This window comes from Triticum dicoccoides, chromosome 7A, assembly GCF_002162155.2.
Source record: "Triticum dicoccoides isolate Atlit2015 ecotype Zavitan chromosome 7A, WEW_v2.0, whole genome shotgun sequence".
Taxonomy (NCBI): Eukaryota; Viridiplantae; Streptophyta; class Magnoliopsida; order Poales; family Poaceae; genus Triticum; species Triticum dicoccoides.
Window position 1 is genome coordinate 744030381 of NC_041392.1, and position 13377 is coordinate 744043757.

Genomic DNA, 13377 nt, shown 5'->3' on the forward strand with positions numbered 1-13377 from the left:
GGTACGACGCTCCGGTGGCATTGCTACCCCCCAGGGCCCCCGTCCCGCCTAACCCTGGAGCGGTTGACCACGGGATCTAGCCCTTTGACGTTGCACGGACGGGCTTTGACTAGTGGATCTCTCCACCCGGTTGTGTCGGGTCGGCCCAGAGGGACACCGGGGAGCAACATCCGGGCCAAACCCACAGCTAAATCCACTCCATGTAGACCAGACGCGTGCGTCCCCCCCCCCCTCCAGGTGCCGCCGGCGGTGCCGTCCGTGACGGGGCCACACCCCGGAGACGCGTGCCGCCTCTTCGGACATGCCATAACACCATCCTGTTATGGTAGGTCATCCGATATGTATAAACACTTGGAGCAAAGTCCCCTTCGTATAGACCCGATGCGGCTGTTCCCCATTCCAGTTGCCGGCTGGCGGCGGCACCGTTTGTGAGGGGGGTCACAACGCTTTGTACAGAACCGAAAAATAATGTATGTATGCTTATTAACACATACTGTATGTAAGTTAGTTAAATAAAAATAATAAAGAAAACAGTGAAGAAAAAGAAAAAAACTATATGTATGATTATTAACACATACTATTTGCTTATTAACACAATCTATAGGTATGCTTATTAACACATATTGTATGCTTAATAATAATAATAATACTATATGGAAAAAAAGAAAAAAAAAGAAAAAAAAACTATGCCGATGGCAAAGCCGTCGGCATAGGTGCGGCCAGGGCAGATGTACAGCGCCGCGGATCGATGACGTGTCGGCTATGCCGACGGCTGCCGTCGGCATAGCTCCTGGTCGGTGCGCTCTGGATCGGTGACGTGTCACCTGTATCTATGCCGACGGCCACTGTCACGACCGTCGGCATAGATTTGACGTCATTAGCCGGCCGTGATGACAGTTGTCAGCGGGCCCGCATCTATGCCGACGGCCTATGTATGCCGACGGCCGCTGTAGGCGTAGTCTGGAATAAGCCGACGGCCTATATATGCCGACGGCTGCTGTCGGCGTAGACGCGGATAGCCCGACGGCCATTGTACGCCGACGGCCAGGAGTTAGCTGTCGGCATAGCTCGGACTAGGCCGACGGTAGCCGTCGGCATATATTTGGCTGTCGGCGCAGAGCCCTGTTCCGGTAGTGTATCTTGGTTGCTTTGGAGCATACACGTAGAATAGCTCTGAGTTGTATGGCATATTTTCTTCCTAAGACAGCGATCCCAAACATTTCAGACATGTCAAGTGATTCTGGCGCTTTCCCATCAGGAAGCATCCAGTCAAAATGGTAGAGAAGGTGCGCAAATGTGATTCCCTGGTTGATGTGGCAAATGAAATCCCGGGGGCACTGTTTCCGCCATGCCCCAAAGGGGGTGACTTCAAAGGATGTCCCATTATAGTCAATTTTGGTGTTCTCAAATCTCTCGGGTATAAACTCTTCAGGAATTTTCCAATACTTTTGATCCCTACAAACTGCAAAAACATTAACAAGTACGGTGTTGCCTTTGATGACATCATAGCCCAGAATTGTACAATCCGCTCTGGCCGCACTGTGGACCAGAGGACAGGGCGGATGCAACCTAAGAGCCTCCTTAATGACCATCCACATGTATTGGAGTTCACCATGATCGTTGTTAGTAATGATAGCTCGATCTTGACCTAGCACCTCTTGGAGCTCTAGTTGTCCTTTGACCATGGCTTTAGGATGACGAAAAAGCTCCGACATAGACCACTCCAAAACTGTTCCTGAGGTCTCGGTGCCACCTCCAAACATTTCCTGAAAACGGTGGTTGTGGTATGTAATTAAAGATTATTATATGTATATTTAGTAGTAGCAAGCAATGCAAATTTATTGAAACATACTTTGTGCATGCATCAGAGGGAGATATGGAGGGGCTGCTAGAGGAGGAAGGAGGAGGAGGAGGCTTACCAAGGCCGGGGGATGCTGGCGACGATGGTGAGAGAGTGGGATATGGAGAGTGAGGAACGTACGGGACGGGGCGAATAAGATTGACTTAAATGCAGCACGAGTTACAGCCCTACGCTACTGCTAATCGCATTAGCTGTAGCGCGGGTGCAAGCCCGGTGCTGTTGCAAAGTGGGGCGGGTAGCTGGCCCGGGCTGGCCACAGTAGCAGCGCGGGCCGTGGGCCAGCGCTACTACTAATGTGTTTAGCATTAGCATTGGCCCTTACCCGCGCTGCTGCTATGGCCACACCGTGGGGGCATGGCGGGGCCCACATAGTAGTAGCGCGTGTTTAGCAGGCACGCGCTACTACTAAGCGCCACATGCAGCGCATGCAGTAAGCAAGCGCAACTGTTAAATAACCGTAGTGCGGCGCATCAACCCCACGCTACTGTTAATCCTCTACCTATAGGGTATTTCTTAGTAGCGGGCGCACCACTTCTTCGACAACATTGCACCCATGACTAACTGGGTGTCTTCTTGTGCCCGCAACTCCACGATGATTTCCTCCCCATCAGTCACCCTGACTCGACATCGACCATGGCGTTCTTCGCACGGTTACCTCGACCACTGCTACACCAGCCTACGCTCTCGGTTACCTCTACAAACGGCACAAAGAACTACCGCCTTGCTTGAGCAACCTCCTTAGTTTCCGCTCCAGCAACGACTTACGCGATCCATCGACTGTATGCGTGGAGAGGGGGGGGGGGAGTCCGTCAACTTACCTTCAGATTTTTTCTCCAGTCTCACCTTCAGCGTCGTTATCGTTGTGACTGCGGGGGGATGTTGAGTATCGAAATTAGACTGAAGGATAGACTAGGAAGTATTCTAGTTTTTCTTGTACTCCAAGAATATCATATACTCCTATATATATGCCGACGAGGATCAAGCAATATCCGTCGATTCCACCAATCTCTCTATCCCATCTAACACTGATCAATCAATTACTTTTGAAGTAAGTAATCGATTGATCAGTGATCGATTGATCAGTGTTAGATGGGATAGAGAGATTGGTAAAAAGATCAATCGATTACAAAAACAGCTAGTATTGGTTTTAATTATCGCAGTCAACTTAAGCAGTATCGTGTGCAAAATTCAAATTACATCTTAGAAGGTGTTTTCCTTGACCGTGTGCAAGTCCAAGTTACATCTTACACGGCTGGTTTCCTCCACCGTGTGCAAGTTTGAAGCATAGCAGACGTTTTTTTTCCAACTTGTGGCCTTTTTTACGTTTGCATTGGGTATGTCTGCACTAGTGCACCGTCGGAATATTAGTTTATTTAAAAACACGTGATGCACTTCATCACTAAATAAACAAAGCAATACGCTCAGAATATATTGACATTATAAACTCCATAAGACTCCAACCCGTTGTTGGTTGGAAGCAGCTCTCGGATGGCATTGTAGGTCTTCCCGTGACATGATAAGATCAAGATGAAGGTGTGGACAGATGGCGGGATAAGATGCGATACTATCAGCTCGTTCACACACAGCTTGTCCCACCCCCACAGCACAGAGAAAAGAAAGGAGGGATATGGTGTTGTCTCTTGAAAAATGTGCTACAATCCAAACAAAGCTCGTGGTTGCTTGGTCACTATAATAGATGACAGCTGCGCGAGCTAGGTCGCAGTGTTACGGAAAGCAGCCTCACTTCCCTACTTTTCCTACAACTGAAACAAGTCTCAGGGCAGAGAAGAGGAGAGGAGATGATGACGGATTCATGGGTTGATTATTAGTGGACAAGTCGAAGGGATAATGTCAGAAAGATCTGACAATATGCAGTGTAAGCATGAATAAAAATGAGTCTAAAACTCACGCATCAGCAACCATGACCTCCAACAGCGACTATCAACTTGGAGGTTATAGACAAGTTGTTTCCATCACAAAAACGAAGTGGCTCAGCCACATCATGATTCATGCATCTCCGTGCAACATGCGATCCAGACCTACAACAACAATTGATGAATGGAGAGGTAACGGAGAGATGTTTCTTTTTCGAAAATGGGGGACCAAGAGATGTTTCTATCACGAAAAACTTTAAAATACAAGCCTCGTGGCTAAATAAAAAGATCAGAAACATATAAACCACGCAAACTTTTTGTCTAGAAGCATATGTTTCCTCATGATAAAAGACATGTGTATCCATACATGGAGACTGCCATGTGCATATATGACAGCATCTGTTGCCGGGCAATCTATATATTGGTTGATTTGGAGCATACATGTGGAATAGCTCTGAGCTGTAGGGCATATTTTCTTCCTAATACAGCGATCCCGAATCTTTCAGACATGTCAATTGACTCTGCAGTCTTCCCACCAGGAAGCATCCAGTCAAAATGGTAGAGAAGGTTTGCCAGTGGGATTTCTATGGTTGATGCGGCGAATGAAATCCCGGGGCACTGTCTCCGCCCTGCCCCAAAGGGGGTGAATTCAAAGGATGTCCCGTTGTAATCAATTTTTTTGTTCTCAAACCTCTCAGGTATGAACTCTTCGGGATTCTCCCAATACTTTTGATCCCTACAAACTGCAAAAATATTAACAAGTACGCTGTTGCCTTTAATCACGTCATAGCCCATAATTGTACAATCCTCTCTGGCGGCGCTGTGGACAAGAGGAGAGGGTGGATGCAACCTAAGAGACTCCTTAATGACCATCCGCATGTATTGGAGTTCACCAAGATCGCTGTTAGTAATGATAGCTCGGTCTTGACCTAGCACATCTCGGATCTCTAGCTGTGCTTTGGCCATGGCTTCAGGATGGCGAACGAGCTCCGACATAGCCCACTCCAAAACTGTTCCCGAGGTCTCGGTGCCACCTCCAAACATGTCCTGGAAACAGTGATTGTGGTATGTAATTAGAGATTATTGTATGTTTATTTAGTAGTAGCAAGCAAGGAAAATTACTGAAACATATTTTGTCTACTTATACCCATCAATATATATAAGAATCTACAACTTGCCGCTTGGTTTTAGTTTGTTCCGGTTAGCATGACTAATGGAATGGACCAGGAAATAGTCGACGCTTCCATCTCTCATGGATTGTTCGTGATACACGACAAATTTTTATAATATTAACTATGAAAAAGAACACTTACAAACAAGACGCCACGGATGATCTCTGTGGTTAGAGGGAATTCCATCGTGTCCTCCTTCTGCAGCCTGAGCAGTACGTCCAGCAGGTCCTCATCGCTGCCTCCATGGCCAGCAGCTTGCACCGCCTGGCGCTCCTCGATGATGTCGGTGATGATTTTCTGGATTCGGCCACAGCTCCTACTAATCCGGCTCTCGCCGCTGCTGAGCCACCGCACTAGCCGCCACGACGGGAACAAGTCAACAAGATAGAAGCCGCCCAGCACCTCAAAAGCCTTGCCCAATTCATGGAGGTACTCCTCCTGCTGCTGCTGTGTGAATTTCCCGCCATAGACTGCCCGCGACACGACATGGTTTGTGAGCTTGGCTACCTTGTCGCTAAGATTGATGGTGGTGCCGGTCGAGGCTGCGGGGGTGATGCAGTGGAGAAGGTTGCCGACCTCCTCCGCCCGGATAGCCTCCATTCGCTTCACCTGTTGGGACTTGGGACTGGGAGCTGAGGAGCGCCACGTTGCAGACCTTACGCATCTTGCGCAAGTGGTCGCCGTAGGGGGCGAAGAGGATGCCCTTTCCGCCGCAACCAAATATCTCCTGCGTGGGGCTGCATGGCCGGCTTGCGAACGCGAGGTCGTTGGTCTTCATCACCAGCGCCGCCGCCTCGGCGTCGGAGACCACCACAGTGGGCACCTCGCCCAGCCGTAGGAGCATCAGCGGCCCATGCCGACGAGACAACTCCATTATGGTGCGGTGTGGGAGGACGCCAACCAAGTGGTGGAGGCTGCCGATGATGGGCAGAGTCCATGGCCCAGGAGGCAACCTCTTCTTGGGCGTACTCCTATTGTGAAACCAGAGGGCCAGTAGCGTGGACGAGGCTATGAGACACAAGCTTAACCACAGTTGATCCATGGCAGAAGGCAGCTTATTCGTGTGTGATGGTGTATGTCGTGTCAGCTCTCTGCTTGTGCATATGTAGTTAGTTGTCGGGCTTCTAGATACAGACTCATGTGCTAATCGTGCTGATTTTTTTAGGGACCAAATCTTGCTGAATTGACAGGCTACCTAAAGCCTCGTATGAACAATGAAGTTGAGTATTGTCCAAATGGGTGGCGTTGAAGGGCCAACTACTCCATGTTTGCGCATAGTGAATCAACTAGTCATGTTTAATTGAAAATGGCTCAGAAAGAACAATAAAAAACAGTTAGGCCGAACTAATGTTATCTGATATTTGTTAGGGCATTATTTATATCAGATTTGCTAATTCTCATCTAAAAAGAACTTTGCCTCGGCGTTCTGAATTGTTGTTCTCCCTCTGATCAAACACACAAGAAACAAGAGTTGCATACACAAGCAGCAGTGCCCAACGGAATCCAGCTACTTGAGAGATCAATTTGTGAGTTCGGTTTGCGACACACTATTTGAGAGATCAACGGAATCCATGTAGCGGACACCCGCATCCTGCCCCGCTTGCACCCTGACTCGCGCCTCAAAAATGCTAGACCTATGAAGAGGTATTACTCTCTGTGCACTTGTCTGCTGTATCACTCTCATCGTCTTTGACTCACAGCAATCCCAATTCTCCCGCATCCTTCTGCGAGATTTCAGGTCTCAACACCTAGAGTAAGTGAACGTTTCTTTTCCTTTCGGCTCTGTTTTTCTTGCGGAAGCAGTATCATGGCTACTTTTTTTCCGGCAAATTGTATACTTTTATTAGCTTAAAATGGAGCATCAAGAGGATACAAACATAATGAGCACACACCAGGCCTCTACATAATTAGGATGCGCAAAACAAATATGAACCACACACATAAAAACACGCCAGCAAATAGCGAAATCATATAAGATCAAAGCTATGCGTAGTTGAGAAAACAAAACCAAAGCAATCAAATCTGTGATCGGCAAACTATAATAGTGACCATATCCACACCAATCATATCACGACCCATGGGTGATGAGATTCTTCAATAGTAACACCTTCAGGAAGGAGATGACGCTCAAGCGTCATTGTCACCAGATCCAACAACCTATGGTAAAAACCTAGGCTTTCACCCCGGAGCTTGAGACCAGGTGCTCGAGTAGGTCCACCATGGATGTCACACATGTGTTATTGCCATAATTTTTCCTCGATCCCAGTAGCGACATGCGATGTCTGATCGTCATTCATAGTTTGCATCTCCCCACTAAAGTCAACCACCGGATATTAAGGGAGAAACCCTCACGTAGGCCCTGCGGCGGTGGCCACCACAATCAGGCCCGCCATTATGCCGTCGGATGGGAAACCACACATAGGAGTGCAACCATGGTGGTCGCTGCCGCGATCAAATCCAACGCATCCACCTCAAGGGCTTTGCCCAGCAGCACACATGCAACAGCGAGGGGTGGATGAATCGAGGAGAGGGTGCTAGTGCCGTCAGTTTGGACTTCAGACCAGCAAGGCAGGAGGCAGCCTGTGGGGGCAGGTGGAGAAGCGCCGACCACGACGGCACGACCATGCTACGTGCTGGAGTAAACCACGCCATAGGTGTGTTCTGGGCGTGTGCGTGTGTGTGCATTGTTAGTTACACTGGTAGAAAAAGAGGCTTCCGTCCAGCCCCATTAGTCGCGAAACTGTAGGAACCGCGACTAATGAAGTCTTTAGTCGCGGTTCGGCAGATGAACCGCGACCAAATGCCTGGGCCCAGGGCGCTCGCGGGCTTTAGTCGCGGTTGGCCAGGCCAACCGGGACTAAAGGTGCCCAAAGGCCTTTAGTCGCGGTTGGCCAGGCCAACCGCGACTAAAGCTCCTCCCTTTTAGTCCCGGTTTGTGGCACGAACCGGAACTAATGGGGTTGAGACCTTTAGTCCCAGTTCGTGCCACGAACCGGTACTAAAGGTCCCATTTTCAAACTCTACCCCCCCGGGATCGCCTTTTCAGTTTTAAAAAAAATAAAAGAAAATAATGGAAATGTCAAAAAAATAAAAGAAAATAAGTTTCTCATGTGATATGTGGTCTAGTTGTTGGGAAAATTTGCAAATGTGAATTTTGACTTTATTTGCAAAATATCTCTGAAATTTGTAAAAATGGGCATAACTTTTGCATACTAACTCGGATGAAAAAGTTTTTTATATGAAAAATCATCTACTCGAAAAGTTACATCCAAATTTAACCGGGGGAACCCCGTTAAACATTTTCAAAATCCTCAAAAACCTAATAGAAAAAAAGTTACGGGGCTTGTAAGATCTAGAGTGGAAAAAATTGAAAAATATTCAAACAGTGGGCAAACTATGGTCAAACAATGGTCAAACTAATTATTCTAGAATATTAGTGTTACTAAATAATTATTTTAATTATTTCAATTTTGGTCAAATCTGGTCAAACTGTGGTCAACTGTGGTCAAACTGTGGTCAAACTAATTATTCAAGAAATATTAGTGTTACTAAATAATTATTGTTTTTTAAAACAATAGTTTCAAACTCAAACAGTGAAATGTGTCACTTCATGCTCAAGCAAAATTCCTGAAGGTTAATAGGATTGACATCTTATTATTGTCAGGAAAACAACAAGTGCAGACTTGGAGCGTGGGAGAATAGAACCCGGAAGTTAAGCGTGCTTGCGCTGGAGTAGTGAGAGGGATGGGTGACCGGTTGGGAAGTTAGATGATTTGGAATGATGAGGGGTGATAAAAGAATAAATTTAGAAGTGATGAGGGGTGGTGATTAGAGACTAGAGGTTAAAATAATTTAGAAATTTGAAAAAAAAAATTCAATTTTTTTTTCAAAAACCTGTGGCGGCCTTTAGTCGCGGTTAGCCACAAGAACCGCGACTAAAGGTCGTCCGCCCCGACGGCCACCTGGCGCCCACGTGGACGGGCCTTTAGTCGCGGTTCTTAAGCAACCGCGACTAAAGGGGGGGGGCCTTTAGTCGCGCCCGTTCGGTCGCGGTTGCGCAACCGCGACTAATGGCAGTTGCGAACCGCGACCAAAGGCCCTTTTTCCACCAGTGTTAGTGGAATAATGTGGAAGGCGGATAGTGCATACGTGCATGTAGTTGGCTAGTGGGCTGTTAGTGCATGCCTTGGTTGTTAGCTGCAGCGTGTTAGCTTGGCCGGGTCTTGTGGAGGAGCTAGTGGCTCGCTAAGACGTGCGCGTAGGTAGCTGGAGTTGGTTGCTCAGCTGTTGGGTCGCCTGGGCTATAAAACAACCATGCAATGCGTTGTGTTTTGGTTGAGCCCAGTGGACTACAGAGAAGAGAATACGGCGTTCTTCACCGGCGGAGCGGTTGGCGCCCACCAAATTGCAAGTCTCGTGTTCTTGTGATTGTTCGTCGATCCTCGGTTCCAATACTATGGGGGAAACAAGATCCACGAGGAAACAGACAGCACCTTGCCTCCTTCACCACTGCTCGAAATTCTAGATCATGTGGCTCCCTTGCCCCGCCATTGTCTATCACCACTTTTGGATCTAAGGGAAAGGAAGGGAGCAGGTCACGCATGAAGGAATCTCGGCGCCGCCAGCGCCGGCGGTCTTTGCCCGACGTCGTGTGCCAGCAATGGCAAGGGGGGCTGGTGGAGGTTGTAGCACTGGCGGCTGGGAGGCGAGGTTCCTGCCCATGTGGCCTCCTATATGTTTGTACCAAATATGTCTCAGTATCATTGGTATTTCCAGGGAGTAAGATGGATAAACTCTGTCTATATTCAACTCAGGTACAGGGGGCGTGTTTATATACACGAGGAGTACAGAGGGAGGAGAGAGTTATCGTTACAACAGAACGTGGCGATCACGCCGTACGTGCAAGCGAGGGCGAAGCCGACGTGCGTGGGAGCGTGGGCGTGGGGGCCTGGAGACTCGCTCCTGTAGTTATCCATCATCTGAACGTGGGGCTGTACCATGTTTCCAACACCCCCCGCAGCCGAAACGGGGTGCTCGCCAACGCTGAGGCTGGAACGAAAGTCCATGAACACACGCGTAGGGAGCCCCTTCGTGAAGATGTCGGCGAACTGGGAGGAAGTCGGCACATGTAGCACGCACACCTCGCCGAGAGAGACACGCTCCTGAATGAAATGAAGGTCGATCTCCACGTGCTTCGTGCGCTGGTGCTGGACGGGGTTGCTGGACATGTACATGGCGCTGATGTTGTCGCAGTAGACCACGGTGGCGCGCGTTTGCGGACGGCGCAGCTCGGTGAGCAACTGCCGCAACCAACAAGCTTCGGCGACGGTGTTGGCGATGCCCCGGTACTCAGCCTCCGCGCTCAAGTGGGAGACCGTGTTCTGCCACTTGGAGGACCAGCTGACGAGGTTGTTGCCAAGGTAGACCGCGAAGCCGGACGTAGACTTGCGGGTGTCAGGGCACCCCGCCCAGTCGGCGTCCGAATAAGCTGCCAGGTCGCTGCTGGTGGAGCGGAAGAAGTGCAGGCCGAGGTGAGCAGTCCCACGAACATAACGGAGGATCCGCTTGACCATCTGGTAGTGAGCCTCCCGCGGATCGTGCATGAATAAGCAACACTGTTGGACGGCGTATGACAAGTCCGGGCGCGTGAGAGTAAGGTACTGGAGCGCGCCCGCGAGGCTACGATAGAGCGACGGGTCATGGAAAGCGGGGCCGGCAGCAGCGGAGAGCTTGGAAGTGGTGTCTACTGGAGTGGAGACGGGTTTGCAGTTCAGCATCCCGGCGCGCTCAAGTATTTCCAGGGCATATTGTTCCTGGGAGAGGTGGAGACCATCGGTGGTGTGGTGGACATTAATCCCCAGGAAGTGGTTGAGAGAGCCCATGTCTGTCGTGGAGAACTTGCGATGGAGCGCGGAGATGATGGACTCGAGGAACATGGCGGTGCTGGCAGTGAGAATTATGTCGTCGACATACAGAAGTAAGTATGCCGTGTCATTGCCGCAGTGGAGAGAGAACAGGGAGGAATCTGCCTTGGATGCCGCAAAGCCGAGGCTGAGGAGGTACGAGGTGAAGCGGGCAAACCAGGCACGCGGGGCCTGCTTGAGGCCGTACAGGGAGCGGTTGAGACGACACACGTCCCGCGGCCGCGCAGTGTCGATGAAGCCGGCTGGTTGGGTGCTGTAGACCGTCTCAGCGAGGTGCCCATGGAGGAAGGCATTCTTGAGGTCGAGCTGGTGGATGGGCCACGAGCTGCCGGCGGCAAGACTGAGGACGACGCGGATCGTGGCGGGTTTGACGATGGGACTGAAAGTCTCACCGTAGTCCACCCCAGCTTGCTGTGTGAAGCCATGGAGCACCCACCGGGCCTTGTACCGCGCCAACGTCCCATCGGTGTTGAATTTGTGCCGGAAGATCCATTTGCCGCTCACCACATTTGCACCTGCAGGACGGGAAACCAACGACCAAGTGTCATTCCGCAACAACGCATTATATTCCTCGAGCATGGCAGTAGCCCAGTTCGGGTCCTTGAGTGCTACACGGTAAGAGGAGGGGATGGGGCTGATGGGTTGGGCAATGGTGAGGTTGGCGTGTTGCTTTGGGAGAAAGAAACCAGACTTGGCACGTGTATGCATGGGGTGCAAATTCTCGGGTGGGCGTACTGGAATCGCGCGGGCGGGCAGGCAATGTGGGGTTGGCTGCAGGCGAGTGGTGGGCGCGGAATCAGGGGAGGGGGCTGCATGGATGGGACTGGCGGCAGGCGGGGGACCCGCGGTGTCGGCTGGTGCGGGGGAGGCAGGAGCGGCCTCCGCGGTGGGGTTAGGTGGGACGGGTGGCGGCGTATGCGGGGAGACGGGCGTGCGGGGCGCGGGTGCCAGCGGGGGCGCAGGTCGGCGAGTGGTGGGCCGACGCGTGGGAGGAAGGGTCTGCTAGAGATGTTCTTAGATATTTTGCACGGAGAAGGATATATTACCACTTGAGATAGCGGGAAATAGTTTCTAACATCATAGATTCAAATAGTCCAAGAGTAACTTGCTCTTTTATGGTCCCCTGGTTCAAAATAAAATTCGTACTTGATATTTTCATGTCGAACCTTCTAGGTGAGACCGATGGGACTGTTGGACTTCTATGATTGCCTCTTTGCATATTAAGTCCACAATAAATAGAGTAATACTTGGAGCATGATGACATAATGTAGACAAAATAAGACCGACTAATATGATTGAACTCCGTTGTGTTGCCTTTAATAGTAACAATACAAATACGTGGCTCACTAACCCTTCTATCACTGGATGAGGACACCGTAAGATTAAACTTACTACAATGCACCACTTCCACTAAAGATTTACCCATCAACTTGACGAAAGATAACACATGGATCTAAAAGTATTACATAGCTATAACAATCACACTTAATAAAGTTTAGAAATAACCCAATTAGTGTCAATGAATAATCTGATTATAAACACATAATTCATCGAACCCCAACAAACACACCGCATAAAGTGATTACATGATATCGATCTCCTAAGACAACATTGTATGGAACACTATTAGGAAAAGGGCTATAGGTAGGATTTACACTAATGACGCATGAGGAAAGTAGTGCGCCACTACTATATACTAATGGCGCACCAGTTGATGATGCACCATTAGTGTGTAAGACACTAATGGCGCACCAGAAAACTGGTACGCCACTAGTGATAATTTTTTTTTCATTTTTAAATACATACTAATGGCGCATCCTACCTCTGGTGCGCCATTACTAGTTCCTACTAGTAATGACGCATCAGACATGGAGTGCGCCAGTACTGAATTTTTTTTATTCTTTATTTTTGCAAAACTACTAATGGCGCACCGCCTCACAGTGCGTCATTACTAGTTTAAACTATTAATGGCGCACCCTGTAGAAGTGCGCCATTAGTATATATTTTGATATCAAGAATATTTTTAAATATTATGGGCACTTTTTGATATCATGAATATTTTTAAATTTCATGGGCACTGTTTGAATTCATGAATATTTTTTCAAATTTAAATTACTGTTTTTTAAAATAATATTACTGTTTCATATTCATATTCATTTTTTAAAAAATTATTACATGCAACAAAAAAAAATTACTTATAGCGTACCTCTGGCTGGTGCACCATTGCTATATATAAAAAAAGATTAATAATAGCGCACCTCTGCCCGGTGCGCCATTGCTATGTAAAAAAAAGATTACTAATGGCGCACCGACCGCTGGTGCGCCATTAGTAAGATTCCCCCTAGCTAATTCCCTCCGTCTCGCCAGATCCCCTTCATCCCTCTCCCTCGCCCCCCTAGCTAATTCCCCTGGCTGCCCCGACCCACGCCGCCGACGACGACCCCCCGCACCCTCCCCCGCTCCACCGCCGCCGATGACCCACCGCACCCTCCCTCGCTCCACGGCCGCCGCCGATCCCCCGCACCCTCCCCCGCTCCACCGCCGCC

General features: G+C 49.3%; 1 long non-coding RNA gene and 1 pseudogene across 1 annotated transcript; one reads left to right on the plus strand and one right to left on the minus strand.

Annotated features, from left to right (window-relative positions):
* LOC119328296 overlaps positions 1-5965 on the minus strand; it is a 19773-nt pseudogene extending 13808 nt beyond the window's left edge.
* Positions 4295-4925, plus strand: LOC119328297. Its single transcript, XR_005158910.1, has 2 exons — positions 4295-4433; positions 4526-4925. It is a non-coding gene; the product is annotated as an uncharacterized LOC119328297 (long non-coding RNA).
* Positions 5966-13377: the final 7412 nt, after the last annotated feature.